This window comes from Pelophylax lessonae, assembly GCF_965119305.1.
Source record: "Pelophylax lessonae genome assembly, chromosome: 7".
Taxonomy (NCBI): Eukaryota; Metazoa; Chordata; class Amphibia; order Anura; family Ranidae; genus Pelophylax; species Pelophylax lessonae.
Genome location: NC_138774.1, coordinates 211,172,236 through 211,186,569, shown reverse-complemented (window position 1 = coordinate 211,186,569; position 14,334 = coordinate 211,172,236). Strand labels below are relative to the sequence as shown.

The following is a 14,334-nucleotide window of genomic DNA, read 5'->3' as shown; positions in this document are numbered from 1 at the left end:
GTAGCTGCTTACTTTTAATTTTTGATAGCCTGGTGAATTTCCTCTTTGAATGTATTTTTTTTTTTTAATCCAAGCAGTGTAAGTATTAGAATTTGATTGGTTCAGCCTTGCAGTTTCTGTATAGCAGAGGTCAAACTGGGATGTGGAGAAGCAGCACAAAAACCTTATCAGTTGTGCTGAAGTGCAAGGAGCATGCTGATAGGAGGAGATGGAGGGATACTGCTTCTCTTTTCACTATCCAGTCACAGGTTGGGAGAGGGACAAGACCCTTAACTGTTACTAAACAGCAGCAGAGAAAAACTGGGTCTTCTCCCAGACCAGTCAGGGCTTTGCTGCGTGACAAACTAATTGCATTGACAGAAATAAAAAGGCTTTTGGCAGGCAAAATAGCCCTATTTATACGTATTTAATCTGTGCATTTAGTTGTTTGACTGCAGCTCAGCTTTAAGAATATCAAAAGTCCGGCGCTGAGAATGTGGCAAATTTGTTTTCCTAACTCTTGGGATTGGTGAAGCCCTATTCAGAGAAGCATGCTCAGGCCATAACATACTAAGGCATAGATACAAACTGGAGCAAACAAAGCATGAGCTTTGGCCATTATTACAAAAATGGGTGTGCTCATTGCAGGGTACAGGAGACTGACACTCCACAAAGTGTTGGTTTCAAAGAGAGACTGAGAGGAATGATTAATTTTCATTAAAGCAGTGTTTAGCAGTGTGGGCAGCAGGAAAGTGACTATTTAGTTTCTTCTTTGTAGGAAAACCTTTTATTCTAGCCTTTTTTGTGACATCACTTTACAATTATTTCCACTTATTTATTGCAGTTTAGAAAAAAAACATTCTAAAAAGCAGAACTCTTGACAATCTGCAAGCACATAGCGATTCCTAATGCTGTACATCAAAGTAGGCAGAGCACTTATTTCTCTGTCAGCCAACTCCCAGCAGATTTATGAAAGGCTTTCAGTGTCAATATTACTCCTACATGAGTTATAACCATCACCATGTGGCAGCAGGAAAACACCAGCAGACATTATGTTTAGCAGATCGATTTTCGATTTGTCTCTGAGCTTCCCCTCCATAAAAGAAACTGACTGATGATAAAACATTTATTCAAAGCACAGTGTTCTCCAAAATGGCCTCTGCTGCCCATAAAAGTGACTACTTCTTTCCCAGAAGTAAGATCTTCGCTCATTTCCTGAATAAAGGTAAATCATTCAAATGGGGGTGCAGACAGCAACAACAAGCAGACAGAAGTTCTTACATAGTTACATACATAGTTTCATAGTAGTTGAGGTTGAATAAAGACAATAGTCCATCTAGTTAAACCTGTGTAGGCATTTATGGCCGTAATCATCTCTCATACCCCTGAATGTTCTGATCCTTGAGATGTACGTCCAAGAGTATTTTGAAAGTAGCCATACTTCCCACAGAAATCACCTCTTGTGGTAGAGAATTCCACAATCCTGTAGCCCTAACAGTAAAGAACCCCCTGCGTTGCCTGAGGTTAAAACACTTCTCCTCTAATCGCATTGTATGCCCTCGAGTCCTCATGCAATCCTTTCGACTGAATAGCTTTTTTTCTATGCTGAGATCACCATTGAGGTATTTATAAATTGCTATCATGTCCCCTCTCAGGTGTCTCTTCTCCAGGGAGAATAAATCAAGCGATTGCAGACGCTCTTCATAATTAAGGTCCTCCAATCCCCTAATTAGTTTAGTTGTCCTTCTTTTGACTCTCTCCAGCTCCAACACATCCCTCCTGAGGACTGGCGACCAGAACTGGACAGAATACTCAAGATGCGGTCAGACCAGAGTTTTATAAAGTGGTAGGATTATAGTTTTATCTCTGGAATACATCCCTTTCTTTATACATGTTAATATTCTGCCGGCTTTGGCAGCTGCCGCTTGACATTGCATGCTATTGCTTAGTCTATCCTCTACCAAGACTCCCAGATCTTTCTCCATTTTTGATTCCCTTAAAGGTTCCCCCCCTAAAGTGTATTGTGCTTTTAGATTTTTAGTCCCCAAGTGCAAAACCTTACACTTCTCCGCATTAAACCTCATTTGCCATGTCGTTGCCCACTCTGTTATTTTGTTCAGGTCATTCTGTAGGATATCGGTCTCATGCTGTGTAGTTCTTGCCCTGCCCAATTTTTGTGTCATCTGCAAAAACGGATATAGAACTACTGATCCCGTCCTCAATGCTGTTTATGAATAAATTGAACAAGGTTGGTCCCAGGACTGAGCCTTGGGGGACCCCACTTACCACCCCAGAACAGTCTGAGTATGCGCTATTACCACCCTTTGGACACGCCCTTTTAGCCAGTTCTGTATCCAAGAGCAAACCATGCGGTCAATGCCTGCAGACCTTATTTTATAAATTAAGCGCTTGTGGGGAACTGTATCAAACGCCTTAGCGAAATCCAGGTACACCACATCCACTGGTCTCCCCCTATCTAGCTCACAGCTCACCTCCTCGTAGAATGTTAAGAGATTGGTTTAACAAGAACGTCCATTTGTAAACCCGTGCTGATTACTGCTGATGATGTTGTTGTTGTCTTTAGCAAGCTCGATGATATAGTCCCTTATCACCCCCTTCAGCAGTTTACATACTATCGATGTCAGACTGACAGGCCTATAAATTTCCCGGGACATGCCTCTGCCCTTTTTTGAATATCAGTATCACGTTAGCTTTCCTCCAATCCCCTGGTACATTTCCTGTCATAATACTGTCAGTAAAGATCAGGAACAGTGGTCTAGATATAGCCTTACTAAGTTCTTTGAGTACTCTTGGATGTACGCCATCCGGGCCTGGTGATTTATTTGTGTTAATTTTATCCAGCCTTTCCCTGATTTCACCCTCTGTTAGCCACAGCGGCAAGTCCTGTGAATTACTGCTAACCATACAGTCATGGTCATGCTCCCATCATCGTTAATTATGTGTGCAATATGCTCTGCCCTAGTTTTTTTGCTGTTGATATATTTAAAGAATTTATTTGGGTTCTTTTTATTATCCTCCGCTATTTGTGTCTCAACGTTGATTTTAGCCATTTTGATTTCGTATTTACTTTTCTTATTTGCCTCCTTGTATTGTTTGAAAGCCAATACTGTGCCCTCAGATTTATACTTCTTGAAGGCCGTTTTTTTACTCCCAATACGTTTTTTAACATTACGGTTTAGCCAGCCAGGTTTGGCTTGGTCTCTTCTAAATTTATTTCCCATAGGAATGCACTGTGAGATGCATTTGTTTAATATGTTCCTGAAGCATTCCCATTTTTCTTCTGTGGTCAGTGTTCCTAGGGTTTGGTCCCAGTTTACCCTTTCCATCATTTAGCACAATTTGGGAAAGTTTGCCCTTCTGAAGTTTAGGGTTCTTCTGTTCCCCTCTTGCCTGGTTAGATTATTATTTACACTAAATGTGATCATCCTGTGATCGCTAGAGCTCAGGTTGTCCTGGACTCCTACCTCCGAGATTAGGTCTGGGTCATTAGTGATCAATAGATCCAGCACTGCATTTTCTCTAGTAGGAGAAACCACCAACTGAGACATGTAATTGTCCTGTAAGGTTTCCATGAAGAGACGGGCTTTCTGTGAGTGTGTAGTCCCCTCTTCCCAGTCAATGTCGGGATAATTGAAGTCCCCTAATATGATGACTGATCCCAGTTTTGCCACTTTACCCAACAGTTATATAAATTACAGCTCTACCTCCTCCCTTTGGTTGGGTGGCCTATAGCAAACCCCCACAATTTTCTCTTTGCTTCTTCCCTATGGAGTTCTACCCACACGGATTCTAACTCCATACTCATCCCTTCCATAATATCACTCCTCTCTATCACCCTTACATTTTTCTTGACATAGAGACATACCCCTCCCCCTCTTTTTCCTACCCTGTCCTTCCGGTACACCGAATACCCTTGGATTTTGGCCAGCCAGTCATGTAGGGCAGTGGTCCTCAACCCTGGTCCTCGGGGTCCACTAACAGGCCAGGTTTGCAAGATAACTAAACTACATCACAGGTGATCTCATTTGCTGCTCAGTGATTGCAGTATTCTAGTCTGCATCTCCCAAGGTAATACTTAAAACCTGGCCTGTTAGTGGGCCCCGAGTACCGGAGTTGAGGACCACTGATGTAGGGGGTCGGACCAAGTTTCCGGTATTCCCACAAGGCCTATGTCCTCCTCATGTACCAACATTTCCAACTCATCCATTTTATTAGCTAGGCTCCTGGCATTTGCATATACCGCTCTTGGTTTTGTGGAAGTTGATAGTGAATGGTGATTATTTTTATCCATGTTTGGTCTGAGGTTTTCCCGCACAGACCCCCCAATTGATGTTATGGAACTACTGTCGCTGCTGACTCCAATACTACCTTCTGTCCTTTGCTCCCTCCCTCCTGACTCTACTTCTGAGCCCCCCCCCGCCCCGTCTCCTAGTTTAAAAGCCCTTCCAACTTTGTGGCCATCTTTCTCCCCAAAAAAGCTGTACTATCCCCATTAAGGTGCAGCCCATCCTTACTAAAGAGCCAGTAGCCGACTGAGAAGTCAGCCCAGTTCTCCAGGAACCCAAACCAGTTCCTCAGCCACTTGTTAAATTCCTAATCTCCTTCTGCCTCTCTTGTGTGGCTCAAGGTACCGGCAGTATTTCAGAGAAAACCACCTTGGAGGTCCTATTCCTCAATCTTTTCTCTAAGTCCCTGAAATCGTTCTTTAGGATCTTCCATCCACCCTCTTACTTGGTCATTAGTGCCCACATGCACCATGACGGCTGGGTCATCCCCAGCCCGCCCAGTAATCTGTCTACCCAATCCACGATGTGCCCAACTCGAGCGCCCGGTAAACAACATACTGTCCAGGTACCGCGATCGTTTCGACAGATTGCCCTCTGTGCTCTTTATAATTGAGTCCCACACTACAACAACCTGTCTAACCTTTCCTGAGTCTCAACCCCCCTCCTTCCTGGAGCCGCCACTCCCCTGGCAGCTGGGGGAGGAGGCCTGCTCCAGCACTGCCACCCCTGAGCGGATATCACCATTAACATGCAACTTGGCAAATTTGTTAGGGTTTTAGGGTGTATCAACTCAGGACTGGCCTCCCTGGCACTCTTCCCTCTACCCTTCCTAACAGTCACCCAACTGCCTACCTATGATGCCTGCGTCTCCTCTACTTCTCCCTCCTCTATGCCGGCCCCTGCTAGCGCCTGATGGGTAATCTTCCTTACTCTATACAATACCAAATAAAATGTTTTGATTGGAGCTGGGCTTCAAATTGGTTTCCCTACTTAGTAAGTCACTAACGCAGAACAAACATTCACATATAGGCATTGATTTACTAAAACTGGAGCGTGCAAAATCTGGTGCAGCTCTGCATAAAAACCAATCAATCACAGCTACCAGTTTTTAAGAATGGGAAAGAAAAGGGTGCGCTGATTTGTATAGAAGGCTGCAACCAGAATATGACCAGAATATGAAAGAATAAATGTGTTAAATGTGATGGTGCGCTATCCAATGTGATGTGGATATAAACAATATATATCTATACACAATAACCATGTATGTTGATGTGACAATAATGAAAAACCAAAATTATTTTCCAAATTATAAAGTTGATCAGTGAACAAAAGTCCCATAAAATTCAACTTGATGTGAGTCAAACAAATAATACATAAAAAGGTGATATTCCTTAAAATTATGGTGATGATGACAAAAGTATGAGTGAAGAGTCCAGTAACAAATAATAAAAGTGATTGAGTGTTCCCTCCACCTGGTGAAATGCCTCCTTACCCGGCGGAAAAAAGGTAAGTGCCTGATAAGAAATTCCTGTGAAGGTGATATCTGTATCCAAATATCCACCTGCCAATTGTGATTGTGACAAGAGTGTCTTTTGGCGGGAGCATCAGTCCTAGGAGGAGGGGACGGCTGTCTCTCCTGCTGTAAAAGTGTGAAGGTGGTCCAGGCAGTCAGTCGGCCTAGGGACCAGAGGTTGAGCTGGGCTGCAAGGGATCCAGAGTTGCTGACCAAGTGGAGCTGCTGGGCAGAAATCTTCAGGAAATTTTCTAAGTACTCAAGATCTTCCCAGGGGTCTGCCTAGGAGAGGGAACCACTACAGAGAGGTCAAAGGGGATCCAGGAGCCAGCTAACCAGGAGTGCACAGTAAAGGGGGTGTCAAGTAGTTAAACCCTGAAGTTGGGGTGCCAGGAAGGGCCCTGAAGTGTTCAGCAATACAGTTTGCTTCAAAGTCAGCTACCTCAGGAAGGAGTATCTTGGAGAGCTTAAAGGGACTTTTCCTACGGTTAGAGGTGAAGTTCTAGTAACTGGCTTTGCTGAGGCCAGCATCAGTCAGCATTAACCAGCATCAGAGAAGCGCTAAATAGCGCCAAGTAGCATCATTCTGTGTCCCTGCCTAATTGTGCATCGTTCAGTTGTTGGAGTATCCCACTTCTCCCATCCAAGTTCTCAAGTAAACCCTAAAAACCAAAGAAACTGGACTGGTTCTTGTCTGAGGTGCTCACACTTGAAAACATGTCTGAAAGTACTGTTGTTGCTAGCGGTAACCCAGGGGGACCCACACTCAGCCGCTCCCTTGGGAGTAGGGCTACATATTTAATGTATTCTGTCACACTTAAGTGACAGTTGCCAGACATCACAGCTCAAGCATATAAACCACAACCATAAGGGTCCTACCTACTGCTTAAGCCTCATTATAGATGTTCAGCCCTGACAGGTTTCATGCTGCAGGAAAGAAATCTTGATATGTAATTCATGTAACAAATGAACACTTTATACTGCGTGCTTTTAGCGGTCTTTCAGTCTGTAGTGAAAATGTGATTTTTATTTCCCATAAAATCCATTTCTCTGATGTTCATTGATGGACACAGCTCCTGATCTTCTTCATTATTGGGTTACACTGCCCCCTACAGGAGTAGGACACTAGGCAGAAAAAAAAAGACTGAATATGCCTATGGACAGTCCAAGGAGGTATTCTCCCACTCTCTGCTAAAAGTACTCAGCTTTGTTACAAGCAGTGTCAGAAGAATTACAACGCCACAGAGGGGTGCATGCTGTGTCCATCAATGAACATCAGAGAAAAGGATTTTACTGAAATTCAGAAATCAAATTTTCTCTTTCATTCATTGACGGACACAGCTCCTGATCTTAACCATTGGGACGTCCCAAAGCAGTGTCAAACATGAGGGGTGCAAACAGCAAGAAAGAATTCCCAAGGCTAAACCGTAGCCAACCAGGTAACAGGAGCCCAATCAAAAAACAACTGGAGCCTTCCTGAAAACTTTACAACCCCAAAGAGGGAACAGGCCCTAAACAGCAGCCTGCAAAACCTTGCGGCCAAAAGAAAGCAGCATCCGCACAGATGCCAACACATCCACTTTATAGAATGTTATGAAAGCTTGTACCGACGACCAGGTGGCCACCTTGCAAGCCTGAATCACTGACAACCGATGATGGGAGGCCCAAGAAGCACTGAGCGCTCGAGTAAAATGCACCTTGACAGGGAAAGTGTCACGTACCTGATACGAGGCCGAGATGCAGAGAGGGCTCCCCTTGCGGCTGAGTGCGGCACACCCCTGGGGTTGAGACAGAGGGTGTAGCACCCACAGAAGCACTGGTTGCCGGCAGGGTCCCTGATGGTAGGCAGGCGGTCTCTAGCAGAGTGCTGGGCAGGAGTACACCGGACAGTCCAAGAGAAACCAGGAACAACCAGGCAGTAGGTGTAAGACCGACTGGGGGTCAATCACAGGACTCTGCAGGAAACTGCAACAGGTGCAAGCCAAAGGTATAACAGGAAGTCCAGGAGCAGACAAGTCTGTGGATAAGCTGAGATCAGGTACTGGAGGGCAGGTAGACAGAAAGCAAGTCCGTGGGCCAAGCCGAAGTCAGATAACAGGAGAGCCAAACTGGAGCAGGGATGGTCAGACGAAGCCAAGGGTCAAAACCAGGAAAGAGAAGACAGGTCAGGAACAAGCTGGGTCAAACTGGAAGTCCATTGCGGCCATTGAAAGTACTGGGGGAGTTGCCAGTTGCAGCACTGCCATTTCTCTGACAGAAAGGAGAAACCTGACCCTTGACGGAACGGGCCTGAGTCACCATCTGTCTGATCCATCTGGAAATTGTCACAGAGGAAGCGGACAACCCTTTTCGAGGTCCATCCGTGAGCACAGAGATTCTGACTTCCTGAAAGACTCTGTAGCTGCCAGGTACACCCTAATTGCCCAGACCACATCCATGGCATGCAAGGAAATTTCCTTCAGATGTTTAGGCCTGGGACACAGGGAAGGGAACACAATGTCTTCATTCAAATGAAAATCAGAGACAACCTTTGGAAGGAACTACAGACAGGGGCGAAGAACCACCTTATCTCTGTGGACCACCAAGTAAGGTGAACCACAAGATATCTATGCCAATTCTGACACCCTGCACGCAGAGGTGATTACCACCAAAAAGGTCACCTTCTCGGACCGCGTAAGCAGGGGAATTTACCGAAGATTTTCAAAGGGAAGCTTCTGCAGAACAGAGCATCAAGTTGAGATCCCAAGGTGGGAACGGAGACCACATTGGAGGAGCCAGTGTCGAACCCCCTGAAGAAAGGTACACACCAGAGAGTGCAAGGCCAAAGGTAATTGAAAGAAGACCGCCAAGGCCGACACCTGGCCCTTGATGGTACTCAAAGCCAATTTCAGCTCAAACCCCCCGTTGAAGGAAGGTTAAGACCTGAGCCATCGAGAAAGAGCAAGGGTGAACCCCAAGCGGCTCACACCACAAAAAACGGAATTTTTGTAAAATCTTACCTGTAAAATTCCTTTCTCCGAGTCCTCCGACAGTCGCCGCCTCTTCATATTCGTCACATATGGGGTATTAGACTTTGCTCCGAAGGAGTAGCTAGGCAACAGAATATGTTAACAATAAAGCTTTAACATATCCCACCCTCAAGGGGTGGTCCCCTCAGTCAATACCCTCCTACTTCCTGCAACCATATCTCAGTTTTAGTGGAATAGCAGTAGAGTATACATTCAAACCCCAAAAGAGGGGCGGGGGCGGCGACTGTCGGAGGACTCAGAGAAAGGAATTTTACAGGTAAGATTTTATAAAAATTCCGTTTTCTCTTACGTCCTCCGACAGTCGCCGCCTCTTCATATTCGTCACATATGGGGACGTCCCAAAGCAGTGCAAACATGAGGGGTGGGAAACGCATCCGCGCCGAAAGGCAACGCAGTCTCCACATCAAAGAAAGGAACCTTACTAAAGGAAGGAAACCAGCTGGGCAACAGCAAAAATAAGTGCTCAACAGGAGCAACAACCCAGGAAAAGACAAAAAAACCAGGGGATACAAAAAACTATCCCAACAGCCAGGAGTCCCCAACAAGGGACCCTATGGAACAGCCGCACTAAGAACCTTGCGGCCAAAGGAAGCATCCGCCGATGCCCGAACATCTACTTTGTAGAATTTTGTGAAAGTGTGTACGGTCGACCAAGTCGCCGCCTTACACACCTGGGCTACAGAAGCCCCATGACGGCAGGCCCAAGACGTACTCAGTGATCTAGTAGAGTGCGCCTTCACAGGCACAGGGGGAACCTTCCCCTGCAAGGCATAGGCCTGTTCAATGGTCTGCCTGATCCATTTGGCAATGGTAGAGGCGGAAGCCGCCATGCCCTTCCGAGGACCCTCTGGAAGAACAAACAAGGAGTCAGTCTTACGAAAAGACTCAGTCGATTTAAGGTAAACCCTTATCGCCCGAACAACATCCAGAGAGTGCAATCTCACCTCCTTCGGATGTTTAGGCTTCGTGCACAACGAAGGCAAAACAATATCCTCGTTAAGATGGAATTCCAAAACTCGTTTCGGTAGAAAAGAAGGATTAGGTCGCAAGACCACCTTATCCAAATGAACAACCAGGTACGGAGACTTGCAGGACAAAGCCGCCAGTTCCGACACTCTACGAGCCGAAGTGATCGCCACCAAAAAGGCGACCTTTTTGGACAACATAGACAACGAGATCTCCCTGATCTGTTCAAAAGGAGCACGTTGTAACACAGATAGAACTAGATTCAAGTCCCAAGGGGGCAAAGGATCCCTCCTAGGAGGAACCAGATGCCGCACACCCTGAATAAAAGTGCCAACCAAGGAGTTGGAAGCCACGGGACGTTGAAACAGAACGGCCAGCGCCGACACCTGACCCTTAATCGTAGCCAGCGCCAAACGCTGATCGACACCCGTCCGAAGGAAAGACAGCACACGGGAAACCGAGTACGTGCGGGGTGAAAACCCCCTGGACTCACACCAGGCAAAATAGGCCTTCCAAGTACGGTAATAAACCTTCCCCGAGGAAGACTTCCTCGCGTTGATCAAAGTATGAACGACCTCTGGAGAGAGACCCTTCTCCTTCAGGACCTCGGTCTCAACAGCCAGGCCGTCAAAGCCAGCGACTGTAAAGCAGGATGGTAAATCGGTCCTTGAGACAGTAGATCGTCTCGAAGAGGCAGACGCCAAGGAGCGTCGACCGCCAGATTCACGAGGTCTGCGTACCAGGACCGGCGAGGCCAGTCCGGTGCCACAAGAATCACCGTGCTGCGTTCCGAGTGCAACCTGCGAAGGAACCTGGACAGCAACTGAATCGGTGGAAACGCGTACATCAGCCTGTACTGATGCCACGGGGCCACTAACGCGTCCGACGCGTCTGCCCGAGGGTCGCGCGTCCTTGCCACAAACCTCTTCACCTTGTAGTTGAGGCGAGACGCGAACAGGTCCACATCTGGAAGACCCCACTTCGCGCACAACATCCGGAAGACAGCCGGGTGGAGAGACCATTCCCCCTGATCCAGGGTCTGGCGACTCAGATAGTCCGCCTGCCAGTTCTCCACTCCCGGAATGTGAACCGCCGTTATCGCCGGGACATGAGCCTCGGCCCAAGACAGAATGTCGGCCACTTCTCGAGCCGCTCGGGCACTCCTGGTGCCCCCTTGGTGGTTGATGTAGGCCACCGCCGTGGCATTGTCCGTCTGCACCCGAACCGGGCAGCCCTGCAACCGGTCCGTCCAGCGATGAAGACAGAGCCTTATCGCACGCAATTCCAGAATGTTGATCGGAAGGGAAGACTCCCCCTCCGACCAGGTCCCCTGGGCGGACAGAACGCCCAGAACACCACCCCAGCCCGACAGGCTGGCATCCGTGGTGATTATCGTCCACGAGATCGGACGAAACGACTTGCCCCCGGACACCAACGGGGACTGGAGCCACCACAGAAGGTTTTCCCTGGTGCGATGACTCAACGAGATCTGAAGATCCAGAGATTGAGGTCGCCCGTCCCACCTGGACAGGATCTCCGCTTGGAGACCCCGTGTGTGAAACTGCGCGAAAGGAATCGCCTCGAAGGCCGAGACCATCAATCCCAGACATCTCATACCCGTCCGCAGAGACGAGTGTGGAACGTCCCTGAGGGACCTGACTTCCTCCTGAAGAGTCCTGAGTTTGTCTTCCGGCAGGAAGACCTTCGCCTGCATCGAGTCCAGTATCATTCCCAGATAGGGGAGACGAACCGACGGACTCAGTGTCGACTTTGGAACATTTATCGTCCAACCGAACTCCTGCAGAGTTTGCATTGTGACAGACAGGTCCTTCTCCAGACCCTGTCTGGTCGCAGACCGAACCAGAATGTCGTCCAGATACCCCAGGACAGAAATGCCCTGGGCTCTCAATAATGCCAGAACCGGTGCAAGCACCTTGGTGAAGACCCGCGGAGCCGAGGCGAGCCCAAAGGGCAACGCCACAAACTGGTAGTGATCCTCCGCAATGGCAAATCGAAGGTACTTCTGATGACCCTCGAACATGGGGATGTGAAGGTACGCATCCTTCAAATCGATGGAGGCCATGAATTCCCCCGGAACCAGGGCAGCCACCACCGAGCGCAGGGATTCCATGCGGAACTTGCGAACTCGCACAGAGCGGTTCAGAGCTTTCAAGTCCAGAATCGGACGAACCTTGCCCTCCTTCCTGGGCACGGTGAACAGATTGGAATAAAACCCCCGAAATCTGTCCCGATGAGGCACCGGAACCACCACTCCCTGAGCCCTCAGGTCCCGCACCGCCAGGTGCAGATCCCGCAGGCGCTCTGGAGACAGTTGAAGATTTGAGGGAAAAAATCTGCTCTCCGGCCGAGAGAGAAACTCGATCTTGTAACCAGATCGAACGATTTCCAGAACCCATCTGTCCCTCACACGGGCCAACCAGGGCTGAAGAAAACCGAGCAAGCGTCCCCCCACCCCAAAACTGGGTGAGGGCGCCCCTTCAGGCCGAACTGTTATGGGCCGCAGGTCCGGATTGACCGGACTTCTGTTTCCCAGACCAGGGCTTCTTCTGAGAGCCTTGGCCCTTGAACGGTTTGCCCTTGTAGTGCGGCCGAAAGGCACGAAAGGACCCCTGAGGGGGCCGAAAATGAGCATGCTTCTTCCCAGAAGCCCCCTTAGCCTTGGGGAAATGGGGCAAGAGAGTGCTCTTACCCCCGGTAATCCCCTTAATCAACACATCCAGGGACTCCCCAAAAAGGCGAGACCCATCATAAGGCAGATTGGCTAAGGTTTTACGTGAAGATTGGTCCACCGACCAACATTTCAACCAAACCAGGCGGCGAGACAACACCGCCACGCTGTGCACACGCGCGGCCAACGGAATCAGGTCCAGGTCCGCATCACACAGATACATGACACCCTGGTGGATCTGATCCACCATATCCAGGGTCGCCGCCGAGGCCGAATCGGCCACTAGGACGCGCCTAAGCATCTGCGTCCAACTTGCGATCGCCTGGGCCGCCATGAGAGAAGCAAACAGAGCCTTAAGCATAGAACCCGTAACAGAATAAGTATGACGGGCAAGAGACTCCAGTCTCCTATCCGTGGCATCACGGAAAACAGGGGATCCCTCTGCAGGGATCGCAGTGGCTTTGTTCAAAACCGCAATAGCATGATCCACTGGCGGAGGCACACACCACCGTTCATCAGTGGCAGGCGAGAAAGGATAACGCAGCTTAAATTTACTTGGTACCGCAAAAGGCTTGCGCAAATCGCGCCATTGGTCCTTAACAGCGCGCTGAAAATCAGCATTGCAGGGAAAAACCTGCGGCGTCCTGCGTTTTCTCTGCGTCCCATAAGCCGCCAAGGCAGCTGGGGGACACACCTCGTCCTGCAAACGTAGCGTCTGCTTAATGGAAGCAATCAACTCATCCATGATTGCAAGCTCTTCAGGCGAGCCAGGGGGAGAATTATCAACCCCCTCAACTTCAGCCTCTACCTCAGACCCCACTAGATCAAGAGAGGAGCGGGACCCCGATAGGGGGGTCCCCGCCAGAACAGCCCCATCACCTTCACCCTCAGAATCAGAGGACAGAGCAACTCTGGGCCGTTTAGTAGATTGAGCAGCCACCAGCATTTGCACCTGTGCAGCAAGGCCAGCCACAATAGTGGCTAAATCCCCCCCTGGGGGGGAAACAGCGGTCCCCTGGCTTTCCACCAATACTGTGGGAAACTTGCCCTCCTGAGAATCCATTGCCCCTGTATGCCAGACAACCAAGGGTTAACTGCCCCCTTACAGCAAGCGCGGCAAGCACAGCCCACCGCACCACACTCAGGCACAATGAGACCCCCACAGGGAATATACAGACTGAATACAGGCAATGGAACACAGGAATAGAAGGATAAAACCTGAGGAGACTCCGCTGCTGCTGCTGCCTCGATCGGTGCTTCCAGGAGAGAGGAAGTGATGCTGCCAGGACGCTCTATGTAAGCCTATGGAGGCTACAAGAAAATGGCCGCCGTGCATGTAAACCATGCGGCCGGAGCGGGCGCCGGTAAAATGGCGTCGTTTGGCGCCGAAATCGCCGCTCCACAGTGCATAAAATCACACACAATATTATCCCATTATATGGATACATGTTAGATCGCCGCAGCGATCGCTGTATATGCCCCAACATGCCATTAAAAACATGCCCCACAGCACACAGCTCCTCACACTGCCCAGCCTGACATACTCAGTGTCATACAGCTCCCCCCCCCCCCCTTGCAGCCCACAGCATGCAGCCGAGAGATAGGGAGACAAGCAGTGTGATTAAAGGCAGGTTACACAGTCCCAGACTGAGACCCCCCCCAGACAGACAGGTCCCCACATAGATACACTTACCTCACATGGCGTGGGGAACCCGCACAGGCGAACAAGCCGCTGCACATGAGGCAGGGAGAGTCGCAATTCAAGACGCACACAATGGCGGTTCAGAAACCGCACAGCGTCCGGTGAGGTAGCCACCTCACCAATCATCCCTGCACCGAACAGGGATGGGT

At 49.0% G+C, this 14,334-nt stretch overlaps 1 protein-coding gene across 1 annotated transcript in view; it reads right to left on the bottom strand.

Moving 5' to 3' along the window:
- Positions 1-14,334, bottom strand: part of PNPLA7 (patatin like domain 7, lysophospholipase) — a 733,226-nt gene that overhangs the window by 588,048 nt on the left and 130,844 nt on the right. The gene's annotated exons all lie outside the window — the stretch shown is intronic.